The 15,254-nt window shown below is 40.8% G+C and overlaps 1 non-coding gene across 1 annotated transcript; it reads left to right on the top strand.

The window, feature by feature from the left end:
- Positions 1-3,304: 3,304 nt before the first annotated feature.
- Positions 3,305-3,376, top strand: trnat-cgu (transfer RNA threonine (anticodon CGU)). Its single transcript has one exon. It is a non-coding gene; the product is annotated as a tRNA-Thr (tRNA).
- The last annotated feature ends 11,878 nt before the right edge of the window (positions 3,377-15,254 follow it).

Genomic DNA, 15,254 nt, shown 5'->3' with positions numbered 1-15,254 from the left:
TTTATCACGATCATTTTCAAAATTCACTACACTATGCTTTGTTGCAGACAGGAGAGCGATGGTAAAGATGGTTTCTCTTTATTCCAAAGAAAATATTCAAACATATTCTCTTGAATGAGTGAAGACATCTGTTTTAAAATAAAGGTCTGTTTTAACTCCCTGAGTGCTATACCTGTTGAGAATTGGCAAATGATGGGTTTTCCTGTAGGTTTTTCAAAAAATGTTTGTGATTCAACATCTGAGGGTATTTGTAACTATACCCATTTGCACGTTCATACAAGAACATACATTCACTCAAGGAATGATTGTAATTGCAAGGGGCAGCATGCACTTAGATTTTTAATGTTCAAACATTCTCTGTCACAACTTTTTTCCCCCCCAGTGGGAAGTCTTGAAACATTCCAGTTGTAATTCCTTATTTTGGTACACTAAAGACTAGTCTGGAGGTTTATAAAGATATATTCAGCATGGTTTATTGCTTGCAGAAGCACCTTAGTTTTGTTGCACTTCACTCAAGATGCAATGCCTTGGAGCAGAACTCTGGTGCAGTTCCTCAAACGATGAAGGCCAACCCAATGTCTCTACCTACCAATAGTTCTTAGGCAGGGTCTTGTTCCATCACTTGTCTGGATTTTTCTCCTCTTTCTGCCGTCAAGCATTTGGCTTATTAAATGTCCTTATAAAAGATCTCATTTCTCTCACGTGACCAGATTTCTGCTGTCCATTGTCCTCCCAAATGGTTTCTGGCAACTAGGCCATTATCAAACAATGGGGTCCAAGTTCCACACATTCTCATGCCGTCGGATTTCAGTTCCAAAGCTGATAAGCCTCCAAGCGCTATTGTGAAAACAATGCATTTAATTATTTGGAGAAGGGCAACTATTAACTGCAGGAATAGTATGTTGTGTTTTAAGGACTTCTCAAAGATAAGTACATGAAAGTTTATTTGCATTTTAATGACGTGGCCAAACATGTGCTTTGACAGCAAAGGTCACTTAACCTCTCGACTCCATTTTGATTTTTGTAAGTAATTTAAAATGTCCATTTCTATTGTATATTCTATAAGTCCATATTACATGAATATAGACAATAGGAGCAGGAGTTAGCCACCCATTCTTCCGATATAATTGAACCCTATTCAATGTAATCACGAATGATCATCCAAATCAGTACCGTGTTCCCCCTTTCTGACCAAACCCTTTGATCCATTTAGCCCTTAAATCTATATCTAACTCCTTCTTGAAAACATTCAATGCGTTGGCCTCAGGCGCTGTCTGTAGCAGAGAATTCCACAGGCTCGTCACTGCCTGGGTGAAGACATTTCTCCTCATCTCTTTCCTAAATGGCCAACAGCATATGCCTTACACGGGTGGTCAGGAACGTCCTTCCTGTGTTTACCCCTGTCTAGACCTGTTAAAATTTTATACGATTCTATGAGAGCCCACCGCATTCTTCTAAACTCCATTGAATACAGTTTTGACCAATCCAGTCTTTTCATATATCAGTCACGATAATTTCCAAGTTTTCAGTCATCTGCAAATTTTAAACTTGTGCCTGGAACACGCAGGTGTAAGTCATTAACATGTATCCAGGAAAGCAGTGATCTTAATACCTAAATATCTCTCTAAAGGTTGAGAAAAATAATTCTGAATATCCTATTACATCATAACTTGTATCATCATCTTGTATTCCAAGAGCTTCAATTTTACTGGCAAGTCTGTTGCATGACACTTTTATGGAATGCAGTTTGAAAATCTACTTATCATCTCACTCACATCAACTCTTCTGTGACCAATGACATTTTCAACCCTTCATTAAATATAACTTGCCTTTAGTAAACCTGTGCTGAATTCCTTAATTAATCTGCAGGTAGCTGAACGACTATTCATTTTGTCTTCGATTTGTCATTTAGATAGAATGCGTATGATCCCAGACCAGACCACAACTTGATGTTATGATCTAATACGAGATCACTAAGTTATGTTGCAATCTGGTTTGGGATCAGACGCCTTTATGTTCAAAGTAGGCAAAGGTGAGATCCAGGGGACTTACCAAAAGAATAAAACCACAAGATTCCACAGTTTCAATCAAATAACAATAATTTATCACACAGGTTAGAACCTCAGTATAATCTTCAATACATTTACAATTTATTTCTAACACCACGAATCAATGTGGTATGGCAAGTGTGACTAGTTTGGTTTGTGAACATCATCGGTGTGGACTAGTTGGACCGAAGAGTCTGTTTCCATACTGCATGACTCGTTGACTCTAAATGTGGATTTAATAAGGGTAATATGCTGTGATGATTCACCCCACAGCACATATAAAGTGAATATAAAAAGTACTCCATGACGCTAATTTGACAAAGGGAAATTGTCACCAAGCCCCGGCCAATATTGCTCCCTAATTCAGCATCACAAATAAAGAAAATTGTCTGGACATCACATAACTGTGAGAGCTTGCTGCCACGTTTTCTACACTTCAAAATACTGCATGAGGCTGAAGAGTGGTTTGGGATATCCCATGGTTGTGAACTGGGCACTTTATATGTGCAAGATTTTATTTTTCTTAGGGAAGGCTGCACTGCCGGAGGCATCACTTTTTTCTGATGAAGCATTAAATTGAGATCCCCTCTGAAATGAATTTAAAACATTTCACTGCATTATTTTGGCTAACCTCAAAAGAGTTCCACTGAGTCGCTCAACCAAATAAACTAAAATAGGTAATCTGGTTGCTGTCCCATTGCTGTTTGTGGTAGCTTGCTATGTGCAAATTGGTTATCGGTGAACCTTCAGCAACAGTGATCTTTCAAAAAGTATTTCATTGGCTACAAAGCGTTTTGAGGTATTCCAAAGTCATAAAGACACCATATAAATTCAAGTTAAAATCAAGTCTCGCTGCATTTACTAATTAATTTTATGTTTTGACAGTGTGGGAACATTTGAGATGTCTCCAAGGCAAATGGTGGGATGCTGTAAGACACGAATAAATAAGCAAATAGATGGAGTGAATAAACTATTACTGTCTCACTGATAGTGGCTTTGGTCGCTGGATTTACAGTGAATGTGAGACACAGGCCACGTTAAGCCTGTTCCTGTGCCAATAGGAGACCTGAAGCCTCAGTTGCTCCACTGATCAGCAGCGACCATGACCAGCCTGTACTTCTACATCAAGGTTGCAGGCTTCGTTGCAATTCTGCGACGCATGCTCATTACAATCAGTAAATCAAATTGAAATCCACAAATTGCAACAAGCTTTGGTCTCTGAAGAGAAGTCATTCGATCCACTTTTTTGTAGCGCAGGCGCGGTGGCCAAGTGGTAAGGCGTCGGTCTCGTAAACCGAAGATCGCGGGTTCGAACCCCGTCCGTGCCTGAGGATAAATAATATGATCCTTTTAAAACCAGCGGCAGTGAAATAGATTTCCTAGGTCCGGAGAATATCTATGTCTCAGGGCACCGACACGGGCATACAATTTATTCATCCATGCATTGCAAATTGGACCGAAACTGTTCAGAGTTTTAATGAAATCCTGCACAGACAGCAACTTTTTGAATCCTGAACACGTCCCAAAGCTCCTCACCAACCAAAATGCAAATACTGCTGTAATAGTCTGACTACAATATTGGGGTTAAAACAATCCCTGATGAAGGGCTTTTGCCCGAAACGTCGATTTCGAAGCTACTTGGATGCTGCCTGAACTGCTGTGCTCTGACTACAATATTGTCGATGGTAATGAATTTTTTTTTCTAAAGTAGACGAATAATGCTCAAAACCGAATGCACCAGCTTAAAATAACTTATTAACAATTTACTCCACGCTAACTAAACTTTAGAGAATTTGCATTTTCGGGTATCCGGAAAGTTACTCTCAACTTCATCAGCATCTCAAACTTTTTTTTAAAAAAAGTACATTTGATTTCCTATTTCCATTTACAAAGCTTCTCATCTTTAATAACTCGAATTAATGACCTGACATTTTAAAGAACAAGGAATTATCAACATTTGTTTCAAATTGGCCATAAATGGCCACATTTTGTGCAAATGTGCAGTTTAAAGTGACACTTCTATATCAAGGCATAAACATATTTAACGCGATAATGCTTCCTGTTATTATACGAATTTGAAATTGCAACTTCCAGATAATTTTTCAGATCCTGGCTTCAAATTTTATGATCTTATCAGCTTGTGTTGCAACTTGTGGTGGTATCGTTAACGCGCCAAGATTAGTCATTAGTTAAAGTTACTAATGTTATGCCTTTGAGACTTTTTTTAAACTGCTTTGCAAAAGTACTGCTTGTTATCTAAAACAAGATAACAGATAATGCGACAAGCCTCTGAGCTTTCCCGGAATTCCTGAGAAAGGAACAGAACAGAGGCTACAAAGCGTGTTCAGATAACAAACTAAAAAAGAAAACTGCTGACTCCTCATCCCATTCCACTACACATCATTTAAAAGTTTGTGGTATATAGCCTGGTTGGCTACAAGTCTCTTGAGAGATTGATGGGTTCTTTTCCATATCAAAATGAGATAAGCAGTGCTGAAAAATTCTTTCAATCGATAACAGGGATCCGGGGGATGAGGGGAGAGAAAAAGTTCGTGATTCACTGAACTGTTTTAGACTTTTTCGCGATTGACAGGGATTGAATTATGTGTATTTCTAGGTCTGAACCAGCAGGGGGTGTGGAAACAACGTCCAGCGCTGGTGAAAGTTGGCTTTAATCCGGGAGTTGCCAGTAAATGGGAACTTGGCTCTGCCTTTTGAAGTCAGAAACTGGAACCTTACAGGTTAGCTGGCGTGTTCGGGGACCTGGTCTGTTCAAAGTATTTAAATAACTTCGGTGTAGATAACTGATTAATTTTTAAACCTAGGATTAGAATTTCGACCTAAAACTGCAGAACTGAAGTTGCTCGATAGTTTGCAAACTGATATTCAAGCTGGATCTTAATTTTCTTTTTAAAGGGAATGAAATGTAGTTTCGAGATAGCCTGCTGTGACTGGGATCACGTAGTTCCTCACTTCTGTATCAACGCTGCCCAAATTCTTAATTGTAAACCATGTTTTTTTATGTGAGATTTCAAGCAGCCACTGTGACTTACGCTTTCTTAACACGTGTAGCCTGACTCCCAGGGGTCATTTAAGTGCAAATTTCCATCTGATTTGACTTGGCTTGTGTTTGGTCTAACGCTCTGGAATAAACGTAACAAAAACATGAAATTTGTTTTAGTTCTTCGCGTTTAAAATACCGCAATAAATAATAAGAACAAATAATTGCAATTAAAGCATTCAGGTAAACAGTACAAAGTGAAGAGATAGCGCGGAGGGTGATCCAGTCAATATAATATTCTAAGTTTTCTAAAATAATTAAGTTTCCGTCTTTATTTTTGGAGTTATTTGTTGTGAAAATTCAATGCAACCTTTAGAGTCCGCATTGCAAATAATTATAAGTTACAATTAGAATACAGGACGCCTCGTGATTTCTTAATTTGAAGTTATAAAACGCAGATGAAAACATAAAAGTAATAAAGTCGTAGAAATATAAAAGTTGGCCGTTTTGCTCAGCAATGCTGGCTCTCAAAGAGAAGTCACGCTTAATCCATGCTTATTATCAATAACTCTAAATTCCTCATTTTCAAGTGACTGCCCAACTCCCTTTTGTTTATGGAACTGCTTCCACCGTTCCTTTTCTCGATTAGAGCATTCCTGATCCCCACAACTGGATGATTGAAAACATTTCTTCTCATCTCGCACTCTGGATCTTTCACCAAAGGTTGTGAATCGCCAGGGGAATATCTCTTTTTTTCCCTTCAATTTTAACCTATCCGTCTGTCTCCTCTTGACAATTTCCATAAGCATAAGTCTCCGTTCCAGGGGAAACAGTCATAATTGTCCCCAGCTCTCTTCATAATCGTCCCCATCTCTCTTCATAATCAAAGCTTCTCATCCCTTTTAATATCGTGGTAAATCTGTTCCATGCCCTGGCTAAAGACTTCAGTTTTCCTGAAGTACAATGGATCGCAGCACCCCACATTGACGTCTCACCGAGAAATGTATAATGTCTTTGCATGATCTTCGCTTTTGATTTGTTCTTCCATTAATTCCTCACTGGTTACCTTTACCATCACAGTAACTTGCCAATTCAACTTTAAGGTTTTATGTATACAGACACCAAGGTTTCTTACCCTATTAAAAATGTCATTTATAGTATAACTGTCTTTCCATTTAAAAAAAAACCTTCATAAGTACAACATCTTATATCTCTCTGTATGGACTCTATCTTTCAGTCTGAAGCCTAGAATTATCCTATGTCATAACCTATCACATTACCAAGACTGGTGTATCTGCAAATTTTACTTTGCTCCCTGATAACAATGATCAACCCAAAACTGTCTGTGAGGAGCTCCAAACCACCTCTGTTTCATTCACCAGCATCTTTTTCTTCCTGTCACTGAGCCAGGTTTACATCCATACTCCCATTTCCCCTTAATTTCATGGACTGCTAATTTCTTAATAAACTTCTTGTGTGGTACTTATCAAAAGCAATACAAAAACTTCTGCAATCAAAATTTATTGTGCTGCCATAATCAACCTCCTATGTCGCCTCATTAAAGAATTCAATCATATTAGTCCATTGTAATTTGTCATTAAGCACTTCATGCTGGCTCTACTTGATTAACATATGTCTTTCCAAATTAAAGTCTAATTTGTCCCTGGTAATCGTTTCCAATAACTTCCTCACCAGAAATGCTAGACTACCTGGCTTGCAATGTTTTGGTTTTATCCCTCTCTTTCATTGAATAATTGTACAACATTGCTATCAGAGAATTGGACAGCTCTCAATGTTGTATTGAAAGGGCATTACAAAATTGTGACCAATGCCTTTGTTATTTCTACGGTTGCTTCTCTTATTACAATCCTGTCTGTTACCTGCCTCTTGTCTATTTGTGTAGCTTTCACATTATCCACTTTCTTTGTGAAAACCGATCTAAGTTTTCATTTGATATTGTAGTTATAGCTTCTGCCTCTTTGTGAAGTTTTCCTTTTGTAACCGTAATAAACAAAACCCTTTTCCTAGCTAGCTACTAACAATTCATAAAGTGTTTTAGGGATCAATTTAATTTCTATCCCATCTCTTACTCGATTATTTTACATCATTTCTATTCAATACATATTACTCTCAAGATAATTTATATAGATGGTATAGTTTTTACCATGAGGACAATTCAGTTTATCATCTGATCTGCCACAATTTAAGTTTATAGAAAAATGTGTCTAACTATGGTTGAAAATTATGCCATGGTAAAGTAGCCATAGTCCCAGAAGGTCATTCTCACCTTCAAGAGAAAGAGTGACAGCTGTTGGCGGTTTAACATGGGGGGGGGGGTGGGGAGGAGCAAGATTGAGAAGAAAAATTCATCATGGTAACCTCAGCTGGTGTAGGAATTAACCCCGTGCTGTTGATGTCATGCTGCATTGTAAACCAGCTGTCCATCAACTGAGCTAACCAATCCCCAAGCAGAAGAGTGACACACTTCAGGAGGACACAGACAAATTGGTAAAATGGTCAGACAAAAAAACCCATTAAACTTAATAAAGAGAGGTGTGAAGCAATACATGCTAAGGAGAGACAGAACAAAACTAAATGGTACAATTGTCGAGGAGATGTCAAACATTTATCTGCACACAGGTTTTTTAAAAGGCAAGATCAGTTAAAGTTGCTGTTTAAAAAAGACATATGGGATTGTGACCTTAAAGCTAAGAGGTCAAAAGTGAGGAGATTTTAAAAAAAAAGGACATGGCCCTCAAGCTTAGTCAAGTACAGCTGATGTGATGTGGCTTTGAGTCCACTCAACTGCCCGCACCCAAACTCTCCCCCCATATCAAAAATTCCCTCACTCCCTTGTAAATCAGAATTTGCCCAACTTAACCTGGAATATATTCAATGATGTATTCAGTTTACCAGGACTGAATACTTCAAATTCCAATCTTGTTACATGGAATTCTGAGATCTTTCTGCACCCTTGCCATTGCTGTCCAGTTTTCCACAAACTGTTAAAACCTGTTTCCTTGAATATCAATCTTTTTTTACTTGCCAAAGATCCCAGCTATTTACTGCTATTGCAGCATTAGTGCACTGTCTCCAAAACATTGCTCGAACATTATTCTTGCTCAGTCCACTTAAGTGCGTCATACCCAGGAAAACTATTGAGTTAGAAAAGTATCGAAAGTTTTAAGAACTTGTGTTTTTTGATTCATTTCAGGCTGTTTAAACGCACATTATGTCACTTCGCAGCCAGGCATGCATCCACAGTAGCAAGTAAGGGGGTCAGTTATTACCCATATCCACCATTGAGTCAGATGATTGTGGGTTCATGTTCCCAGCTGAGATTTAAAAACTCAAAATCAAGATTGCCACTTCAGTGTAGTTAAGGAAATACCAAACCGTATGGGGTGCCACCTTTGAATGGACCCTCACTAAGCTTTTCATGTGGGCATTAAAAATCCTATGACCTTATTTCAAAGAAGAGCAAGTGAGTTTTTAATATGCTACTGTCTAACATTTATCCCAAACCATCACTATTTTTAAAAATCTGATCATTATCCTTGCTATTTTTGGTACATTTGTGTACAAAGTAATCAACATTATTTGTAACTGCCCAACTACGTTCGGGACACCACCCACGCCCTTCACCACCTCCAAGACTTCCGTTTCCCCGGTCCCCAGTGCCTCATCTTCAGCATGGACATCCAGTCCCTGTACATGTCCATCCACCATGATGAAAGCCTCCAAGCCATCCGTTTCTTCCTCTCATGCAATCCCAATCAGTACCCTTCCACTGACACTCTCGTCTGCCTGGCTGAACTGGTCCTCACCCTCAACAACTTATCCTTCCAATCCTTCCAAACCAAAGGAGTAGCCATGGGCACCCACTTGGGCCCCAGCTATGCCTGCCTCTTTGCCAGGTACGTGAAACAGTCCATCTTCTGCAGCTATACTGGCACCATCCCCCATCTTTTCCTCCGCTGTATTGGCACCACATCGTGCTCCCACAAGGAGGTTGAACAGTTCATCAACTTCACTAACAAACCCCATCCCCCCAACCTCAAATTTTACCTGAACCATCTGAGACACCTCCCTCCCCTTCCTGGACCTCGCTATCTCCAGTGACCAACTAACCATGGACATTTATTACAAACTTACTGACTCCCACAGCTACCTGGACTACACCTTCGCCCACCCTGCTTCCTGTAAAAATGCCATTCCTTATTCCCAATTCCTTTGCCTCTGCCGCATCTGTTCCTAGGATGACCAATTCCACCTCAGAAAATCCTGGATGGCCACCTTCTTCAAAGATCGCAATTTCCCCCCTCACATGATCGATGATGTTCTCCAGTGTATCTCCTCCACTTCCCGCACCTCAGCCCTTGGATCCCATCCCTCCCAACGCAACAAGGACAGAACCCCCTGGTCCTCACCTTCCACCCCACCACCAAACTCTGTATACATTGTATTATCCTCCATCATTTCTGCCACCTATAAACAGACCCCACCACGAGGGATATATTTCCCTCCCCACCCCTATCAGCATTCCGGAGAGACCATTCCCTCTGCTATTCCCTCATCAGATCCACACCCCCTCCCCCTCCACCCACTCCCCCACCAGCCCACACTACACACTGCATCTTCCCCTGCCACTGTAGGAAGTGCAAAGACTGTGTCCACACCTTCCCCCTCACCTCCATCTGAGGCCCCAAACGATCTCTCCACAACCGACAGAAATTTACCTGCACCTCCACCAATGTCATCTACTGTATCCAATTGTATCCGATGTGGTCTCCTTTACATCAGAGAGACTGGATGCCAACTTGCGAACATTTCAAAGAACACCTCTGGGACACCCATACCAACCAACCCCAAGAACCTGTGGCTGAACACTTTGACTCCCCCTCCCCCTTCACCAAGGACATGCAGGTCATGGGCCTCCTCCATTGCCAAACCCTTACTACCTGACGCCTCGAGGAAGAACGCCTCATATTACACCTTGAGACCCTGCAACCACATGGGATCAATGTGGATTTCTTCAGTTTCCCTCCCTCAACATTATCCCAATCCCAAGCCTAAAACTCAGCACTGCCCTTTTGACCTGTCCATCGTTTTTCTCATCTATCCGCTCCACCCTCCTCTCCAGCCTATCACCTTCACCCCCCACCTTCATCTACCTATCATATTCTCAGCTACCTTCCCCCCAACCCCACCTCCCCCTCCCATTTATCTCTGAGCCCCCTTGGCCCACAAGCCTCATTCTTGATGAAGGGCTTATGCCCGAAATGTCGATTCTTCTGCTCTTCGGGTGCTGCCTGACTATTTGTGCTTATCCAGCATCATACTCTCAACTCCTCCCTGTCTGGACACATGCCATGTCTCTGCAGTGGATAGTGGGCTTGAACCTGGTTCCTACGTAGATATACTACCACTGCGGCATAAGAGCCATTTGCTATGCTGCACTAGTGAATTGCAAAGTGACGATGATTTAAAGGCAGGAGAGGTGGTTGAGCCATTTCCTATTGGACGTGATTATTGTTGGATCTTACGTGATATAGAAATTACCAATTGTTAAGTCTGTTGTCCTGGTCTGACCATGGGCTTCTATGCGAGGAGTTGTGAGTAGACCTGGACACGATAAAATCATTCACAAATAGTCCCAGGCTTATGACAGAGAGATGTCACTGATGAATCGGCTTGAAATACAATCTTGAGGATATAGTAACAACCTGGGGTTATAGTGAATGGCCTCACACGGTGACAACCGTCCTCCTTTTGTATGAGACATGAGTCACTACTGAGTTTTATCCTTAATACCCCATTTCCTCCAGTGCTTAATTTGCTGAGATTTTATAATTGGTCAAATAATGTTTGATGATGGGGATAACTGCTCTCACTATTCTTCTGGCTTTCATCCTTTTGGGGCCAAGGTGTAATAAGGTATAGAGCCAAAGTGAGCATCTGTGGGTATGTGCCATTTCCCTCAGTCAGTTGGCTATTGGTTGTGATGGGGTTGACTTAGCGGGGAATCAGTCACGTTAGATTTGCCTTGCCTTTTTTTCCAGGTTGGTAAGTTTCTCATTGTTGACTCTGCAGTCTTGTAGCTGCAGTAGATTGGCTGACCCAGTGGACGTCTCGATCTGGTGACTTGTTCCTCAGCATTATAGCAAGGGTATTGTCAGACTCTGTACTTCCCAGTCTGTAACATGTGCTCAGTAATATCTTAATCATGTTAACTGGCTGCCCAGTCTTATCTATGATGGTGAGAGCCATAAGAGGATGCTGAGTTCAATTATCCACTTGGCACTGTCATGTGAAGATAAGTTTCCTGTATTTGGATCTGCAGTAATTGAAGATTGGGATATTCTATGATTAGTTTTCTGTTAGAAGCCCTGATTATTCACCACCATCTTGAACAGGATTGAGTGTGGACTGGCTTTTTCTAGCATATTTTTATTCTTCATAGGACGTTGTTATCACTGGCAAGACTAGAATTTGTTTGCCCATTCCTAATTGTCCCTTGGACTCCATGGCTTACTCGGCTATTTCAGAGGGCAGTTAAGAATCAACCACATTGCTGTGGATCTGGGATCATGTAAACCTGGTCAGGTAAGAATTGCAGATGTTTTTTCTCATGCAAGTTCTTACAATAACTAACGCTAGTTGTCATAACTAACTTTATTTTCAAATCTTATTAATTATATTGAAGCCCACAACTGTGCTGATGGGATTTGAACCAATGTCCCCAAAGCATTAGCCTGGGTTTTTAATCACTACTTTAATGGCATTACAAGCATCCCACCATCACTAGCTTGACATCTTCATTCTGCCTGTGTCTGCGTGGGTTTCCTCCGGGTGCTCCGGTTTCCTCCCACAGTCCAAAAATGTGCAGGTTAGGTGAGTTGGCCAGGCTAAATTGCTCATAGTGTTAGGTGAAGGGATAAATGTAGGGGAATGGGTCTGGGTGGATTGCTCTACGGAGGGTTGGTGTGGGCTTGTTGGGCCGAAGGGCTTGTTTCCACACTGTAAGTAATCTAATCTTATTCCAAGATGTTCTGAAATCTCACAAGATGTTTTATGTTAAATGCACAAATGCACAATACAAGGTTGTTGTATCTTGTTTTGCTCCAAACATGGCATTCGTTACTTTGTGCTGAAGCAGGAATAGTCTCTCCGTTTAATACTAATGGAGAAAGAAGGAATGAACTGGGTCAGGAGTTTACATGTTGTGGTAGTATAAAGTTGGCTGCTTTAGTTTATTCCATCCATGTCCCTCTGCTCCTTAGACTTGGGAGTCTAACTCTCCCTTCAGTTTGTCTCCCTTAACAGTGTGCTAATGGCAAACTACATAGTTGAGGGTGGCTTCATTGTGAAAATTAAACTCAATCTACTCCATTTGTAGGCATTTACTTTAATTCATTGATTGCATGTGGGCATCATGGAAAAGGCCTTGAGTTATATCCATTTCCACAAGATTCTTGAGCCCTTTGTTGGTTACTGCAGAGTCAGCCATATTGCTGGGGATCAGGAGTCAGGTCAGGTAAGGACAGTGAGTTATCTTTCCTCAAGTGATATTTGTGAACCAGTTCTTGTTTACTTCAATCTTTTAATTTCCATGTCTGGATACAAGCTTTTAAATTCTATATTTATTCAAATAACTAAGCTCAACTCACAAGTTGCTATGATAAGTTTTGAACTCCCATTTCCATATCCAGTTCTAGTCCAGTATTATAGCTGGTATGGAACCTTTCCTTGTGTAAGGCAGATAGCCGTGTCGGAACGCAACATAATGCAGGCCTAGTTTGGTCATTCTTTCATTCAGCGATTGTATAGATCAGTCATAATATGAGCCAATCACGCTCAGAAGTATCCATTGAATGTTTTTCTTCCTTCGAGTTTGATTCATTCTTTGAGGAGGAACATGGGTAATAGGTTTCTTTGACTTAATTTGATCTGAACTCATGAAATTCTGCAGGCTTCAGATTCAATATTGAGGGCTCAGATTCAACTCCAGTTGACTTTACACCTCTGTCGGTAGAATGGATAAGGATGGTGAAGAAGTTAAGGATAAATTGTGCCGTGAATTTACCAGAATGTTAGTCTACTGCATGACTAATCTGTGGAGATGGTTTACCTGAACAGGACAATATTACTGGGACATGAGCTAGAATTGCCTTGAGTATTCAAAGCCCCAGGCATGCCTTCCAGATGAAGCAGTAATTCACCTGCACTTCAATCAATATAGAGACTGTCTATATTTGCTACTTATAATGTGATTTCCTGTACACATGGGAGACAAAATGTAGACTGGGTAACCACTTTGCAGAACACCTTTACTCTGACCATAAAATGAGCTTCTGATTGCTTGCCACTTCTACATGCCACCATGTTCCCTGGCCAACATTTCAGCCTCAGGCCTACAGTAGTGATTCAGCGAAGACCAAGCTAGAGGAACAGCATCTGAACTTCCACTGAGGTACCTTACAGCCCTCAGGACTCAACATTGAGTTTAACAATTTCATAACATAAATACTATGAATTTTAGGAGTGGCATAGTGGCTTCAGTGGTTAGCACTGTTGCCTCATAGCACCAGATACTTGAGTTTAATTCCACCCTCGGGTGACTGTCAGTGTGGAGTTTGCACATTCTCCCTGTGACTGCTTGGGTTTTCTCCAGGAGCTCCGGTTTCCCTCCCACAGTCCAAAGATGTGCAGGTTAAGTGGATTTGCCATGCTAATTTGCCCATAGTGTTCAGGGATTTACAGGCTAGGTGGGTTAACCATGGGAAATGAAGGGTGACAGGGATAGGGGTGGGTCTGGGTGGGATGCTCTTCAGAGGGTCGGCATGGATTTGATGGGCCAAATGGCCTGTATCCATGCTGTAGAGATTCTATGGAAGCTATATTCGTTACCCACCCCATACTCCCAGGCCTTGTTCTGTATGAGTTCCTCCCAGTTCAGCCAACTCATTTTCAACTATTTATGCTTGCCGTTAGCACCCATTCAGCCTTTCTCTCTCTCTCCAAGCTTAATATCCCTTTGCTTCTCCTTATTTTTCTTTTGCTGTCTCTGGCCACTGTCTCCATCTATGTGATTCACTCCTTCAGTCCTCCCCACTCCCAAAGCAACCTCTGTCATCACCATAAATGCCATTCTTTCCCAGGTGCTTTCAGTTCTAATGAAGAGTCACTACATCTGAAATGTTTAACTCTGCTTTTCTTGCTGGAGATGCTGGCAGACCCACTGAGTTTCACTATCACTCTTTTTGGTTTGGAGTTTTGACATTCTCAGTCCCCTGTTTTATATTATTGTCTGAATGGTTTTCTGATTCTGGACTGTTACTGCTTGCTTGTGCATTCTTTTTCTCTGAGGTACTATGATTTCTTTTTAATGTAATTTGCCAGGCCATTTCAGCTTGCATTAGGATCCAACTGCCTGGTATTACAGTTTATGAAATGAAGCCTCTCTTCATAAAAGATACAGTAACAATGTTTTCAAAAATTAGCAACAGGGAAAAGAATCCAACGCACCACTTGGTTGGCCAACCTCTACTTGCCATATCCAACAACCTTTTTCTATCTTTTGAACTGTTCACAACTAAATTGGACAATCATTGTGAACAGAAAGATTGCCTTTGCAGTACAGTTCACTGGGGAACTGTTGCTATCATAACACATTGTGAGTGTAATCCTGGGTGTTGATAAATGGCTTTTAAAAAAATACCCTGGGAGCATGCCGACAGTTATGGCAAAGTCTTATTAGGCAACATTTATAAACCACTTGATCTTCTGTCAAGTGTTTGTGGTTTCTGATACCACCTGAATCTTTCATCATTGTTACACACTTAAGAGACACTTCTGTTTATTTATTACTCTGTGAAATTTGCAGAACTTTATCGTTCCAAGGGCCTTCATAAAGAGTAAATGATGCACACAAGTGTTTCTCTACAGGATTCCAGGATTGTATAAATAAACATCAGTGGCAAAGTAATACTCTTGTGTAGTATTTCTGTCCAGGAAACTCTTGCAATCTATAATCATGCTGCTTCCCAGGGCTGCTACTTTCTGCTTAATCTTAACTCAGCAGCTTCCAATAATATCAGGAGTTCACATTAACCCTTACCTCATCAGTCTGATGAGTGCAGTCACCGTTGCAATAACAGTTGAAATTAAACCATCAGTTAAAAATGAGTTTTGCTTGTCAGTAA

This window comes from Chiloscyllium punctatum, chromosome 40, assembly GCF_047496795.1.
Source record: "Chiloscyllium punctatum isolate Juve2018m chromosome 40, sChiPun1.3, whole genome shotgun sequence".
In the NCBI taxonomy this organism is placed as follows: domain Eukaryota; kingdom Metazoa; phylum Chordata; class Chondrichthyes; order Orectolobiformes; family Hemiscylliidae; genus Chiloscyllium; species Chiloscyllium punctatum.
The sequence above is the reverse complement of the archived record's forward strand: the minus strand, read 5'-3'. Positions and strand labels throughout refer to the sequence as shown.